Below are 16,016 nucleotides of genomic sequence, written 5' to 3' on the forward strand. Positions count from 1 at the left end.
ATTTTTTTTTCCAGCAACCTTTAGCAGTTTGGGTGAAAGCTTAAGGCAGGCAATCAGTTAAATTCATCTTAGTCTGAGATTTTACCAGGGAAATGTTACAGAAAGAGAGGTGATCATGAAAGATAAGCTTGACAATAAGGGAAGTAACACAGGAGTTGTGTGATGGAGAGTGAAAGAGTGGTAAGGTCAATGACTTGGGCTTCCCTGATGGCTCAGCGGTAAAGAATCCGCCTGCAATGCAAGAGACGCAGTTTCCATCCCTGGGTCAGGAAGATCCCCTGAAGGAGGAAATGGCAACCCACTCTAGTATTCTTGCCTGGAAAATCCCATGGACAAAGAGCCTGGCTGGCTACAGTCTGTAGGGTCGCAGAGAGTCAGACACGACTGAGTGACAGCATGCACGCATGCAATGACTTGTGAATCTGGATGAGGGCGACGCAGTGGCAGGAAGTGGGGAGGGTGGGCTATGCCAATGAGCTTCATGAAAAGAGAAGAAGAATTCAGAAACTGAGTCTGAAAATCATTTTAAATGCAGAGTTACTGGTAATAATAAGGTCTAGGGGAATGGGTTACTAGAGGAAAAAAAAAGGAAAAGATCAATGGAAGTATGAGGGCAAAGTAGCTGAATACTGAATGAATTAACCTTGTGATTGTTGAAATATGTGACAATACTGCAGGAATAGAGAAAGCAACTAACTAGAGCATTTAATGAATGACAGAAGCAGGCAGTTGAGAAAGGATAACAGCAACCAGTAGTAATGGGGGATATAGCCAAATACCATTAATTTCAGTATAGCTTGGGATATTGAAATATGAAAGAAAAATAGCTTGGAGGTAACAAAGGAGAGTAAGGAGCACACCTACTTTACTTTCTAGTCCTGAGGTACTGGAAATACAAGATATAAAATAGCTTTCCAATAATGGGACTGCAAAAGAATTTAATTGCCTTAGAATCGCTGAGAAGGACTTTGAGAGACTGGCTTGTTTCAGACTTTATCTTACTGCAGAGAATTATGAAATATGGATAAAAATGCAATCACAGAAAAGAAAGCTATTTGAATGTGTCACAGAGCAATTAAGAGAACTTTTCAATACCCTGAGACAAACAAAAATGGAAATGTAACACACCAAAATTTATAAAATACTGCAAAAGCAGTTCTAAGAGGGAAGCTTATAGCAATAAATGCCTACCTCAAGAAAAAATTGTCTTAAGTAACTTAACTGTATACCTCAAGGAACTAGAAGAAGAAGAACTAATGAAGACCAAAGTTAGTAGAAGAAAGGGAATAAATACTAGACCAGAAATAAAAGAAATAGAGGATTAAAAGACAGTAGAAAACAATGAAACTAAAAGCTGGTTCTTCAAAAAGATACGCAAAGGTGACAAATATTTAGCTCGACTCACCAAAAAAGAGTGAGGGAAGATTCAAATAAAATCAGAAATGAAAGAGGAGCTATTATAACCAATACCACATTTTATTGGCCTAAAATCTACCGTGTAGATCAATGGAACAGAGTAGAGGACTCAAAACTAAACCCACACATAGGTGGTCAGTTCATTTATGACAAGAAGGCCAAGAATATACAGTGGGGAAGAAAGCCTTTTCAATGAATGGCGTTGGTAAAATTGGACAACCACATGCAAAAGATAAGGGCTTCCCTGGTGGCTCAGTGGTAAAGAATCCACTTGCAATATAGGAAACGCAGGTGATTCGGGTTCGATCCCTGGGTTGGGAAGATCACCTGGAGGAGGGAATGACAATCCACTCCAATATTCTTGCCTGGAAAATCCCAGGTCAAAGGAGCCTGGCGGGCTACAGTCCACAGGGTCACAGAGTTGGACACAACTGAAGCAACTTAGCATGTACACACACATGTACAACAACCACATTTCCTTTTTTATAACCAGTTTTTCTCTTTTAGTTAATGATTCTATGCACTTTCTATTAAATCATCTCAAACCTCTACAACTTACAACCTTAAGACAGTCTGGCACATCAGTCTACCTGTCTTATTTACTTTTTCTTGGCAATACCCTTTCTGGATCCCTCTTTCACATTTCAAGTCTACAGACCATTCCACAAGCTTTCTGGGCCTGTTACAGGGGGACTTACCTTCACCATCATGCTAAGAATTCAGTTTGCTTCCGTCTTATGTAGTCTTCTACATTCCCCCCCACCCCTGACCTTTTTTTCCCCTTGTTATGATAGAGTCCTTTCTTTAGTAACTTCCTGAAAAACGTTGCACTTAAAACCTTTTCATATCTGAAAATATTTTTATTTTCTCTTCAGATTTTGTTAGATATACAATTTGTTTCCCCTTAGACTATTTCCTAGGTTTCTTTGTTCCTTTGTTACCTGGTATATTTGAGATTTACTGATCTTTTGCATGTTATCATTTTTTTAAGTTTGTTTTCTCTCTGAAAACTTTCAGAATCTTATTTGTTTCCACTGTTCTGAAAGCTTATCATGATATGTGTGTGAGTCTTTTTTAAGTTCTTGACTAGGGCATGGAGTCTTTTATTTTTATTTTTTAATTAATTAATTTTAATTGGAGGCTAGTTACTTTACAATATTGTAGTGGTTTTTGCCATACACCGACATGAATCAGCCACGGGTGTACATGTGTCCTCCATCCTGAACCCCCCTCCCACCTCCCTCCCCATCCCATCCCTCAGGGTTGTCCCAGTGCACCGGCTTTGAGTGTCCTGTTTCATGCATCGAACTTGGACTAACCATCTATTTTACATATGATAATATACACGTTTTAATATTGTTCTCTCAAATCATCCCACCCTTGCCTTCTCCCACAGAGTCCAAAAGTCCGTTCTTTATATCTGTGTCTCTTTTGCTGTCTCGCATATAGGGTCATTGTTACCTTCTTTCTAGATTCCATGTATATGCATTAATATACTGTATTGGTGTTTTTCTTTCTGACTTACTGCTTTCTGTATAATAGGCTCCAGTTTCATCCACCTCATTAGAACTGATTCAAATACGTTCTTTTTAATGACTGAGAAATATTTCTTTGTGTGTATGTACCACAGCTTTCTTATCCATTCGTCTGCCGATGGACATCTAGGTTGCTTCCATGTCCTGGCTATTATAAACAGTGCTGCGATGAACATTGGGGAACACATGTCTCTTTCAATTCTGGTTTCCTCAGTGTGTATGCCCACCAGTGGGATTTCTGGGTCATATGGCAGTTCTATTTCCAGGTTTTTAAGGAATCTCCACACTGTTCTCCATAGTGGCTGTACTAGTTTGCATTCCCACCAACAGTGTAAGAGGGTTCCCTTTTCTCTGCACCCTCTCCAGCATTTATTGTTTGTAGACTTTTTGCTAGCAGTCGTTCTGACTGGTGTGAGATGGTACCTCATTGTGGTTTTGATTTGCATTTCTCTGATAATGGGGGAGGTTGGGCATCTTTTCATGTGTTTGTTAGCCATCTATATGTCTTCTTTGGAGAAATGTCTGTTTAGTTCTTTGGCCCATTTTTTGATTGGGTCGTTTATTTTTCTGGTTTTGAGCTGCATGAGTTGTTCATATATTTTTTAGATTAATCCTTTGTCAGTTGCTTCATTTGCTATTATTTTCTCCCATTCTGAAGGCTGTCTTTTCACCTTGCTTATGGTTTCCTTTGTTTTGCAAAAGCTTTTAAGTTTAATTAGGTCACATTTGTTTTTTGTTTTTTCTTTTCTTGGAAACTGAGCTTTATTTATTTTATTTTATTTTATTTTTTTTCCAGTGGGTTTTGTCATACATTGATATGAATCAGCCATGGATTTACATGTATTCCCAATCCCGATCCCCCCTCCCACCTCCCTCTCCACCCGATTCCTCTGGGTCTTCCCAGTGCACCAGGCCGGAGCACTTGTCTCATGCATCCCACCTGGGCTGGTGATCTGTTTCACCATAGATAGTATACATGCTGTTCTTTTGAAATATCCCACCCTCACATTCTCCCACAAAGTTCAAAAGTCTGTTCTGTATTTCTGTGTCTCTTTTTCTGTTTTGCATATAGGGTTATCGTTATCACCTTTCTAAATTCCATATATATGTGTTAGTATGCTGTAATGTTCTTTATCTTTCTGGCTTACTTCACTCTGTATAATGGGCTCCAGCTTCATCCATCTCATTAGGACTGGTTCAAATGAATTCTTTTTAATGGCTGAGTAATATTCCATGGTGTATATGTACCACAGCTTCCTTATCCATTCATCTGCTGATGGGCATCTAGGTTGCTTCCATGTCCTGGCTATTATAAACAGTGCTGCGATGAACATTGGGGTGCACGTGTCTCTTTCAGATCTGGTTTCCTCAGTGTGTATGCCCAGAAGTGGGATTGCTGGGTCATATGGCAGTTCTATTTCCAGTTTTTTAAGAAATCTCCACACTGTTTTCCATAGCGGCTGTATTAGTTTGCATTCCCACCAACAGTGTAAGAGGGTTCCCTTTTCTCCACACCCTCTCCAGCATTTATTGCTTTCTTGCGACTCCTGCTTTCTTTTGGTCTCCGTTTGCATGACATTTCTTTTTCCAGCCCTTCACTTTTAGTCTGTATGTGTCTCTTGTTTTGAGGTGGGTCTCTTGTAGACAGCATATATAGGGGTCTTGTTTTTGTATCCATTCAGCCAATCTTTGTCTTTTGGTTGGGGCATTCAACCCATTTACATTTAGGGTAATTATTGATAGGTGTGGTCCCGTTGCCATTTACTTTGTTGTTTTGGGTTCACGTTTATACAACCTTTCTGTATTTCCTGTCTAGAGAAGATCCTTTAGCATTTGTTGAAGAGCTGGTTTGGTGGTGCTGAATTCTCTCAGCTTTTGCTTATCTGTAAAGCTTTTGAATTCTCCTTCATATCTGAATGAGATCCTTGCTGGATACAGTAATCTAGGTTGTAGGTTATTCTCTTTCATTACTTTCAGTACGTCCTGCCATTCCCTTCTGGCCTGGAGGGTTTCTATTGATAGATCAGCTGTTATCCTTATGGGAATCCCTTTGTGTGTTATTTGTTGTTTTTCCCTTACTGCTTTTAATATTTGTTCTTTGTGTTTGATCTTTGTTAATTTGATTAATATGTGTCTTGGGGTGTTTCGCCTTGGGTTTATCCTGTTTGGGACTCTCTGGGTTTCTTGGATTTGGGTGGCTATTTCCTTCCCCATTTTAGGGAAGTTTTCAGCTATTATCTCCTCGAGTATTTTCTCATGGCCTTTCTTTTTGTCTTCTTCTTCTGGAACTCCTATAATTCGAATGTTGGGGCATTTCACAGTGTCCCAGAGGTCCCTGAGGTTGTCCTCATTTCTTTTGATCCTTTTTTCTTTTTTCCTCTCTGCTTCATTTATTTCCACCATTTTATCTTCTACCTCACTTATCCTATCTTCTGCCTCCGTTATTCTACTCTTGGTTCCCTCCAAAGTGTTTTTGATCTCATTCATTGCATTATTCATTTTTAATTGACTCTTTTTTATTTCTTCTAGGTCTTTATTAAACAGTTCTTGAATCTTTTCAATCTTTGTTTCCAGGCTATTTATCTGTAACTCCATTTTGTTTTCAAGATTTTGGATCATTTTTATTATCATTATTCTAAATTCTTTTTCAGGTAGATTCCCTATCTCCTCCTCTTTTGTTTGACTTGGTGGGCATTTTTCATGTTCCTTTACCTGTTGGGTATTTCTTTGCCTTTTCATCTTGTTTAGATTGCTGTATCTGGAGTGGGCTTTCTGTATTCTGGAGGTCTGTGGTTCCTTTTTATTGTGGAGGATTAACCCAGTGGGTGGGGTTAGACGATTGGCTTGTCAAGATTTCCTGGTTAGGGGAGCTTGCGTCAGTGTTCTGGTGCGTGGAACTTGATTTCTTCTCTTTGGAGAGCAATGGAGTGCCCAGTAATGAGTTTTGAGATGGGTCTATGTGTTAGGTGTGTCCTTGGGCAGCCTGTATGTTGATGTTCAGGGCTATGTTCCTACGTTGCTGGAGAATTTGCGTGGTATGTCTTGCTGTAAAACTTATTGGCTCTTGGGTGGTGGTTGGTTTCAGTGTAGGTATGGAGGCTTTTGGACGGTCACTTATTACTTAAAGTTCCATGTAGTCAGGAGTTTTCTGGTGTTCTCAGGTTTTGGGCTTAAGTCTCCTGCCTCTGGATTTCAGTTTTATTCTTCCTGTAGTCTCAGGACTTCTCCAACTATACAGCCCTGATAAGAAAACTTCTAGGTTAATGGCTAAAAGATTCTCCCCCGTTAGGGACACCCAGAGAGGTTCACAGAGTTACATGAAGAAGAGGAGAGGGAGGAGGGAGATAGAGATGAACAGGAGGAGAAAAAGGGGGACTCAAGAGGAGAGAGACAGATCTACGCAGCTGTCTGTTCCCAGAGTGTTCTCCGTAGCCCAGTCACCTACAAGGATTCACAGAATTGGATTGGGAAGAGAAGGGGAAAGGAGGAAATAGAGGTGTTCTGAGGTAGAAAACAGAGAGTCAAGATTGGGAGAGAATAATCTTCGGTTTAAAAATAGGGCTTCTCTTCTTCTTTTTTTTTTTTTTTGTAAGGTTATAGTGTATTGAAAATGAAAATTAAGGAGTAGTAGAGGAGTACTAGAGGACTTTAAAAGAAATAAGAGAAAAAGAAAAATAGAAAATAGAAGAGAAAAAGGAAAGAAAAAAAAGAAAAAAAAAGAAAGAAAAAAAAAAGAAAAAAAGAAAAAAAAAAATTTTTTTTCCCCCTAATTAAAAAATCGTAAAAGTCTGTGGAAATGAAAGTTAAGGAGTAATGGGGGAGTAATAGGGGATTTTAAAGGAAAATAAAAGAGAAGAAAGAAAAAAGAAAAAAAATTTAAAAAATTTAAAAAAATTAAAAAAAAAAAAAAAGAGAAAAAAGTAAAATTATATCTAGGAGTTTCTCTGGAGCTGTTGCGGTCAGTGTGGGTTCGGCTCAGTTTCAGATAGCTCCTCGTTCCAGCTTACGCTTCTCGATATCTACAGGCCCCTCCGGTGTAGTCAGCGTTTCCTAGAGGGATTTTAATCTGTTGCACCAGTCCCTTCTGAAGCGGTTCCCTTTGTTTATTTGGCTTCTGTTTGCCGGTCTCTTCAGTGCCTCATTTCCGCCCTGACACAGGCGGGCGGAGGTGGACTCTTACTCAGGTAGCTAGTTCCGTCGCTCTGCGGGGCAGGGAGGGGCTTGCGCTGTGGGGACAGGCTTGCGCAGCGGGGATGGGCTGGGGCTGCCGGGAGGGGCTGACGCTGCTTTCTCCGTCTGTGCTGCTCAGGCTCCCGGCTGTTCTATATGGAGCGCGCCCCGCGCTGCGCGAGGTTCCAGCCCTCGGGTGTTCCACAAAAGCGCGGAAGGAAAAGCTGCGCCTGCTCTCTGTGCCTTCCCCGTCAGAGCGGTCCAGGCAGCCAGGGGCTTGGTGGGCGCACTCTACCCAGGTGTGGCGCGCCCCCTCCCTTCCGCGGACCCAGATTCAGTTTCCGCTGGCGCCAGTCGGGCGCGCGCGCCTTCCGCCCTCCGCGTCCCCAGCCCCAGTCCCCGCCCGCGCAGGTCGGGTGCCTGCGCCCTGTGTCTCTCCGCGACCTTCCCCTCCCCCCTGCCTCCTGCCTCCGGCGGGGCTGGGCCGGTCCGCAGCCTGCGAGCTCCTCTCTGGACCCTCTCGGTCTCTTTGTTCTGCGAACGGCCGGCAGTGTGTTCGGGCCGGTTAATTTACTCTCTCTCTTTTGGTCTCCCACAGTTCAAGTTGGCAACTCACAGAAGTTCCCTCCGATTGTCCTCAGGGCACTCGGGCCTGGACCCTACCCCAAGCAATGCCGCCTAAGAGCTCCCGGGACGGATCTCCGTCTTTAGCTCTTTTGTCTCACTTTTTATCTTTTATATTTTGTCCTACCTCCTTTCGAAGACAATGGGCTGCTTTTCTGGGCGCCTGATGACCTCAGCTAGCGATACGAAGTTGTTTTGCGAAGTTTGCTCTGCGTTCAGTTATTCTTTTGATGAATTTGTAGGAGAGAAAGTGGTCTCCCCGTCCTACTCCTCAGCCATCTTGGCTCCTCCCTCACATTTGTTTATTTTTGCTTTTATTTCCATTACTCTGGGATGTGGGTCATAGAGGATCCTGCTATGATTTATGTCACCTCTAGGAGTTTTATAGTTTCTGGTCTCACATTTACATCTTTAATCCATTTTGAGTTTATTTTTGTGTATGGAGTTAGAAAGTGTTCTAGTTTCATTCTTTTACAGGTGGTTGACCAGTTTTCCCAGCACCACTTGTTAAAGAAATTGTCTTCTCCATTGTATATTCTTGTGGAGGCTTTTATATTTGAGAAACTTATGTCCTCAGTTCTTATAAAGTTTCTTTATAATTTATTTTATTTTTTAAATTGTATTTGGAAAAGAATTCAAATCCACAAAAAAAGTTACAAGAATGACTCAATAAATAACTTCCTGCCCTGCACCTATTACACTGGTTCTCTTCCAGGGGAGGTTTTGTCTGCAACCAGGGGACAGGTTTTGAGGCAATGTCTGGAGACATTTTTGGTAGTTACAACTAGGAGACGCTACTAGCATCTTTTATATTTTCTTTCCGTCTGATTTTAGTTCTCTCTGAAACTCTCATAAGTAGATTTTCAAATCCTTTAATTGCTACTTTTAAAAATCACACTTGTCAACCTTTCTTTCTTCTTTTAAGTAGACCTTTTTTTCTCACTCATAGACCTTGAGTTACTAGTTCCCCTAATGTATCCTTTATGCATCAGCTTTTCAATGGTCATTTCCATTCCTTTAAGTTCATTATGTGTTGTAAATCACATTGAATTTGAACTTCTGGATCACTATTTTGGTTGTCAGCACTGTTTATATTAAGTTGACTTGATTGAATTTGATTTTGGATCCTCTTAATTCCTATGAACATCTTCTTGTTCTTAGGTTACTCTTTTGGAATGTCTTCTCAAATGTCCTTAAGAATTCCTGTTTCCTCTGTTTGATTTGCCTCAGCAGTAGCCATATGCTTTTTCAACTTGACTTGCTTCCTCTAGGCTGTTGATTTGTGTTAGGTGAACTGACATGTTCAATGTAGGCAGGCTTGCTACCTTAGAAACCTGGCAGATTTGGCTGTGCAGTCTTCTGTAACTACTGGGACAGCAAGTGGTAAGGAAGAGTGATGTCGGCTTTGCCAAGAAAGTAAACCTCTGAAGCTTCTGGGTCCCCATCCTCCCTGCCATTGCAGCAGTGCTGGGCTCTGGAAGAACACCTCGTTCCAGTGAGCTCTGGCACTGAGACAGAAGCCTCAGGAGGGCTGTTCGTTCTCTGCTCCCTGTCTTGTTATCTAGGTAAATAGTTGTGTGTCTCCAGGAGGGAGAAGGAAGAGAGAGGTAGTAACAAGTATGAGCTCTGGCCACCAACATCCCAGACCTTATCATATTTTATTAAAACTGATGAGCCGTTTTAAATCATGTTTCACCTCTCTGTTTTGAATATGGAATTTTTTGTGTAGTTTATTATGTATAATTTAAGCAAAATTTTATTTTTTTCTTGGCAATTATCTTTTTATTTTTAAGTGTTTTAAAAATTATAGTTCATTTACAGTGTTTTCAGTTTCAGATATACAGCAAAGTGTTATATATATATTTATATATCATAACATTGTAAATTAACTATACATCTCAATTTATATATATTCTTTTTCAGATTCTTTTGCATTATAGGTCTTTATAAAATTATTTAATACAGCTCTCTCTGCTATACAGTAGATCCTTGTTGTTTAAATTTGGGATTAACATAAAATAGTGTGTGTATGTTAATTTATTCCTAATTTATTTATTTATTTCCTAATTTATTTCCCACATCCCCAGGTATCCCCTTTGGTAACCATAGGCTTGTTTTCTGTGTCTGTGAGTCTATTTCTATCTTGTGAACAAGTTCATTTATATCATTTTTTAAGATTCCACATATAAGTAATATATGATATTTTTCTTTGGTTTACTTCACTTAATATGATAATCTCTAGGTCCATCCATGTTGCTGCAAACAGCATTATTTCATTCTTTTGTATGGCTAATTAATGCTCTATTGTATATATATACCATATCTTCTTTATTCATGTATTCGTTGATGGCTTTTCATGTTGCTTCCATGTCTTGGCTTTTGTAAATAGTGCTACTATGAACACTGGGGTGCATATCTTTTCGAATTAGAGTTTATTCCAGATATATGCCCAGAAATGGGATTGCAGGATCATTTGGTAACTCTATTTTTAGTTTTTTAAGAAACCTCTATACTGTTCTCCACAGTGAATGTATCAGTTTTCATTCCCACCATCATTGTAGGAGGGTTCCTTTTTCTCTACACCCTCTCCAGCATTTATTATAAACAAATTTTGTTTTTAAATATAATTTTATTTTAAAGCCTAATGGTCCCTTAAATCAAGCATTCCTATAGATAGCATAACTGTTGAACTTTGAGGCAATAACAAAGCAAGGCATTTCCCTGGAAATGGTCCCTGTGAGCCCAGATCTGTAGACTAAAAGCAAAGTATCAAAGACAACCTGTGAAAAATTCTACAACATAGTTTTGACAGTATTTGAATAGATATATTAGAACTAAAACTGAAATGTGCACTTAAGATTCACTTTTTTCATAGCTTAAACATATAACTGATTGTCTAAAATTTTTTTCAAATATCACTCACTGAATGATTTGAAAACAAATACATCATGACTGGTGATTTTTACCCTTCGGTGTTCCCTTTAACCTTCAGGCCAATGGATTCCAAAATGTTGCTGATTAAATTGATGAAACTGTACTGGTTTTATTAAAGCTCCCAAGAATAGGCTATGACCTTTTTCATTGCTCACACAAATCAATACATTCAGAAGAAGAGACACTTGATTGGTAAGATAGATTTCGGCTGCAAACTTTGCTTTCAGGAAACATCTATAAGCCTTTCCAGAAATCTATAATTACTAATACTGATACATTTCCCTTTGATATATGCTTAAGGTTCATTAACTATCTGTGTTCAAAAGCTGGTGATAAACTCATTTTTATAATGCTATTAGGGATACATTAACATGGGATAAAATATTTAAAAATAAGACAACAGTAAACACTAAATTCAGGATCATAGTTGTATCAGAGAAAAGTGGTGGAGATATGGGTTCAAGCATAAACATACAAACAGCTTTAATGCAGGATATCTCACTTGTGAGACTGTCAGTATTTTGGGCAGGATAAGTCTTTATTGTGGGAGACTGCCTAGTGTATTGCCAGGTATTTAGCCACATCCCTGAACTCTCTCCACTGGAAGTTAATAGTGTTCCTCTAACCAGTTTTGACAACCCCAATTGTCTCCAGTTTTTGCCACAGGTTTCATGGGGGAAAGGGATCAGAATTATCACAGGGTGGGAAGCACTGCTTTAATCAGAGTGATAAACTTTTAATTTTTATTTTTAATAAGAAGGGGGATTCACCAATGTCCATTTGTAGTAGAGCTACATAATTTTCTTATAAGTTACATATATTCTCTTGAATATATAAATGATATATCATAAAATTTACTAAAGCTCTAGTAATATGCTTTGAACAGGTGACTTTCTAGAAGTAAACTTAGAGAAAGCTTTGTCTGATTTTCTTTCATGATCACCAAAGGGAATGTAGAGCTTTATTTTCCATTTTTAATCACAGTGTACTAACATATTTCCTTTTGTGTCATCATGAAGAGTATTTTGACAGGATGTTTATTTTAAATTTGAAATATTTAATCATGCAATTTTTAGCAACTGGCTCGTTGCTAAAAATTGCATAATTTTTAGCCCAGAACTGAATATTTTTAGTCTAACATTAAAAATATACATATAGAGGTTGTAGGACTTCTATGTGCACAAAATAAAGTACAGTTTTATCTGATTCATACCATAAGAATAAGTTAGTAAAGAAACATAACCCCTCCAAACCCAGTTTAAATAACAATTGATTTATTCTAAAGATTTAGAGAAACTCAAGGTCTGAAGCGGAACTGGTCTGAGGATACAGGGCTGGCAAAGACTGCCCCCACTCTCCATTTTCCTGTCCTGGGAATACATTGTCTTTTTATCTCTTTTCCCCATGTGACTGGTTCTTTCACACTCTCTCTGAAGCTTGCCTTCTCCTACCCTTCATTTATGTGGACTTGAACAGTCATGGCATCCTCTCTGTGTTTATAATTCCAGCATAGCTTCTTTCCCTTGATTTTTTTGTGACTCAATATTGGATTCTCAAAAGAAGAAATCTCATTGGTCATCATAGTTCAGGTGTCTGCATTTGGTTCATCCAGCTGTGGCAAAATAGAGACTAAACTGATATACATAGTACCTATGATAGTACCTAGACCTTTCCATTTTGCATCATGTGGGTGCACTTAGCACTCTAAGAAGAGGGTATTGGCCAAAAAAAAAAAAAGGATGCACCTCTCAACCACATGTAGCATCAATTAAAGACACATCCATATTCCCTTTCATGAAACAGACAGAGACAGAGAGAAATGCTAGATATAAAGAAGATACGTGCATGTGTACATGCGTGCTCAGTCACTTCAGTCATGTCTGACTCTTTGCAAGTCTATGGACTGTAGCCCACTAGGCTCCTCTATCCATGGGATTCTCCAGACAAGAATACCTGGAGTGAGTAGCCATGCCCTTCTCCAGGGAATCTTCCTGACCCAGAGATGTCTCTTGCTTGGCAGGCAGATTCTTTACCACTGAGTCACCAGGGAAGCCCAAAAAGATAGTAGAATGAGGAGAATTTACATAACCAATAAAAAAGATAGTTTAGAAGTACATGTAAAATAAATTCTTGTAAGTAAAATATTGAATAATATGTTCAAAATAAAATGAGGAAGAGTTCAGTTCAGTCGCTCAGTCATGTCCGACTCTTTGTGAGCCTATGTACCACAGCACGCCAGGCCTCCCTGTCTACCACCAACTCCCAGAGCTTACTCAAACTCATGTCCATAGAGTCGGTGATGCCATCCAACCATCTCATCCTCTGTCGTCCCCTTCTCCTCCCACCCTCAATCTTTCCCAGCATCAGGCTCTTTTCCAGTGAGTCAGTTCTTCGTATCAGGTGGCCAAAGTATTGGAGTTTCAGCTTCAGCATCCTTCCAATGAATATTCAGGACTGATTTCCTTTAGGATGGACTGGTTGTATCTCCTTGGAGTCCAAAGGACTTTCAAGAGTCTTCTCCAACACCACAGTTCAAAAGCATCAATTCTTTGGTACTCAGCTTTCTTTATAGTCCAACTCTCACATCTGTACATGACTACTGGAAAAACCATAGCCTTGACTAGATGGACCTTTGTTGGTAAAGTAATGTCTCTGCTTTTTAATAAGCTGTCTAGGTTAGTCATAACTTTTCTTCCAAGGAACAAATGTCTTTTAATTTCATGGCTGCAGTCATCATCTTCAGTGATTTTGGAGCCCAAAAAATTAAAATCTGCCACTGTTTTCACATCTATTTCCCATGAAATGATGGGACCAGATGCCATGATCTTAGTTTTCTGAATTGAATATAACTAAATATATATTTGTAAATATATAAATTATATAAATATAGTATCTAAATTAAGGTATAAATTAAGATAAAGCATTATCTTCAGAAATAGATGGGAATTAGATTTAGATAGAAAAAAATAAATAGTTCTTTAAAAAAAAGTGATATTTCAAAACCATATGTAGACAAATAGTTTTCCAGGTATATCATCAAATATTTTCAGTGGGTTTTCTTACACCAAGTCCAGTAATTTGTAGGGGGAAGAATGATATACCATGTGTTGTAACATAGCTGTCTTGACCCTGGTCACAGAGAGGTGTTCAGTAAGTGGGAGTTACTGTTATTATTATATATTGCTTGATCTCTACACACAGCTCCATTGGCCTTGTAGCTCTGGCCTTAGTAGAGCATCACTCTCTTCCAAGCTCTCAGCCTTCACTTGGGGTTCCTTAGTAGAGTGACGGGTCACACCTTTCTGATCTTTCAGATATTCAGTACCCTCTTGCCATCTGAACAACAGGGATGAAGCAGATCCTGATCATTTTAAATTTTACACTTTATTTGATATGCTTGAATTTGTTTTTATTTCTTCCAGTTTTATTGACATATTGACATACAGTACTATATGTTTAAGGTGGATTTGACTTATGTACAGCATGAAATGTTCATCACAGTAAGTTTACTAAATGTCTGTCTTCTCATATAGATACAGAATTAAAGAAATAGAAAAAAATTTGTGATGAGAACTCTAAGGATTTACTCTTTTAAAAACTTTCACCTCTAACATACATCATTGTTAATCATATTTATTATGTTGTACATCATAGTGCTTCTTTATCTTATAAGTGGAACTTTGTACATTTCAGTTGCCTTCGTTCAATTCTCCCTGCTTTTGTCTTTTATCCTTCCTACTACCTTTATACATTGCTGATTTACTACTTTTACTATATATTTTCCTTTACCAATGAAGTTTTTTTTTTCCTTTCATAATTTCCATGTTTCTGGTCCCTTTAACATTTCACTATAAAGCTGCTTTAGTGGTGCTAGCTTTTGTTTATTTGTAAAACTTTTGATTTCTCCATCAAATCTGAATGAAAGCCTTGTCAGATATTCTTAGTTGTAGGTTTTCCTCTTTCTTCTCTTTAAATATATTGTGCAGTTCCCTTCTGGCCTACAGATCTCTGCTGAAAATTCAGCTGAGAGCCTCATGGGAGTTCCCTTGTAGGTAATTCATTGCTTTTCCCTTACTGCTTTTAATTTTCTATCTTTAACTTTTGACATTTTAATTACAACTTGTCTTGGTATGGTCTTCTTAGCGTTGATCCTGTTTGGGACTCTCTGTGCTTCCTGGACCTAGGTATCTGTTACCTTCCCCAGCTTAGAGAAGTTTTCAGCTATTATGTCTTCAAATATGTTCTCTTCCCTTTCTCTCTCTCTCTTCTCCTTATGGGAGCCCTATTGTATGACTGTTAGCATGCTTAATGTTGTTCTTGATGGCTTGTAAATGGTCCTCCATTCTTTTTATTCTTATTCTTTTTTCTGCAGCAAACCCAAGGTCACTTTGATGCTCTTCCTCCAGAGATGAGAAAATGGTTCCATTAGTGCTGGTCAGTCTAGTGCTATTGAAGGGCACAGCCATTTAAACTGGCCAAGATCTCTTACGGATTGAGTTGTGTCTCCCCAAAGACAAGTTGAAGACCTACCCCGCCCTGTACCTCCGATTATGAACTTATTTAGAAATAGGGGTTTTGCAGATATAATTAATTAAGATAGGGTCATGCTGTAGCAGGGTGGGCCCTTAATCCAGCATAATTGGTGTCACTATAAGAAGAGGAGAAGACAGAGACTCATAGGGAGAAGATGTCATGTGGCAACAGAGGTGGAAAGATTGGGGTGATACATCTGTAAGCCAAGGAATGCCAAATATTGATGGCCACCACAAGGAGCTGGGAAGAAGCAAGAAAGGATTCTCCTCTACAGGTTTCAGAGGGAGCATGGCCCTGCTGACATCTTGAACTTCTAATCTCTAGAACTAAGAAAGAATAAGTTTCTGTTGTTTTAAGCCACTCAGTTTGTGGTACTTTGTCATGGCAGCCCTAAGAAAGTAACACTCTCCAAAGACAAACGCTGCTCTTCATCCACTTAGGAGCACTGGCAACTGCCTCTGGGGGTATCACACCCTCCATGCAGATTTGGGTCTCTCCATGATTGCCATGGTAACTCCCCACTTTGGACATTCAGATTCCGCCTTTCCCAACTGTTCGTCCTCTGGGATGTTACTATTCCAGGACGGCTGAAGGCTAAGGAACATGTGCCTGTACTTATCTAGGATAATGAGTTTGCTCCACCCACAGAGAAAATCTTCCTGGATGCTTTCTTCACCTCAGATCCTCTCCCAGCTTCCTGGTTTCTCTTTGTATCTTCCTGCCACAAGAACCCAGATGCATACTTAACATCTCCCCAAGAGTTATAGGTTAAGTTTATAGTGTAAATCACTCTTTCTTTCTGTA

General features: G+C 39.2%; 1 protein-coding gene across 5 annotated transcripts in view; it reads left to right on the plus strand.

The window, feature by feature from the left end:
• The window catches only part of PLD5 (phospholipase D family member 5), a 374,767-nt gene that overhangs the window by 279,141 nt on the left and 79,610 nt on the right, over positions 1–16,016 (plus strand). The window lies entirely within an intron of this gene.

Source organism: Cervus elaphus, chromosome 14 (assembly GCF_910594005.1).
Source record: "Cervus elaphus chromosome 14, mCerEla1.1, whole genome shotgun sequence".
In the NCBI taxonomy this organism is placed as follows: Eukaryota; Metazoa; Chordata; class Mammalia; order Artiodactyla; family Cervidae; genus Cervus; species Cervus elaphus.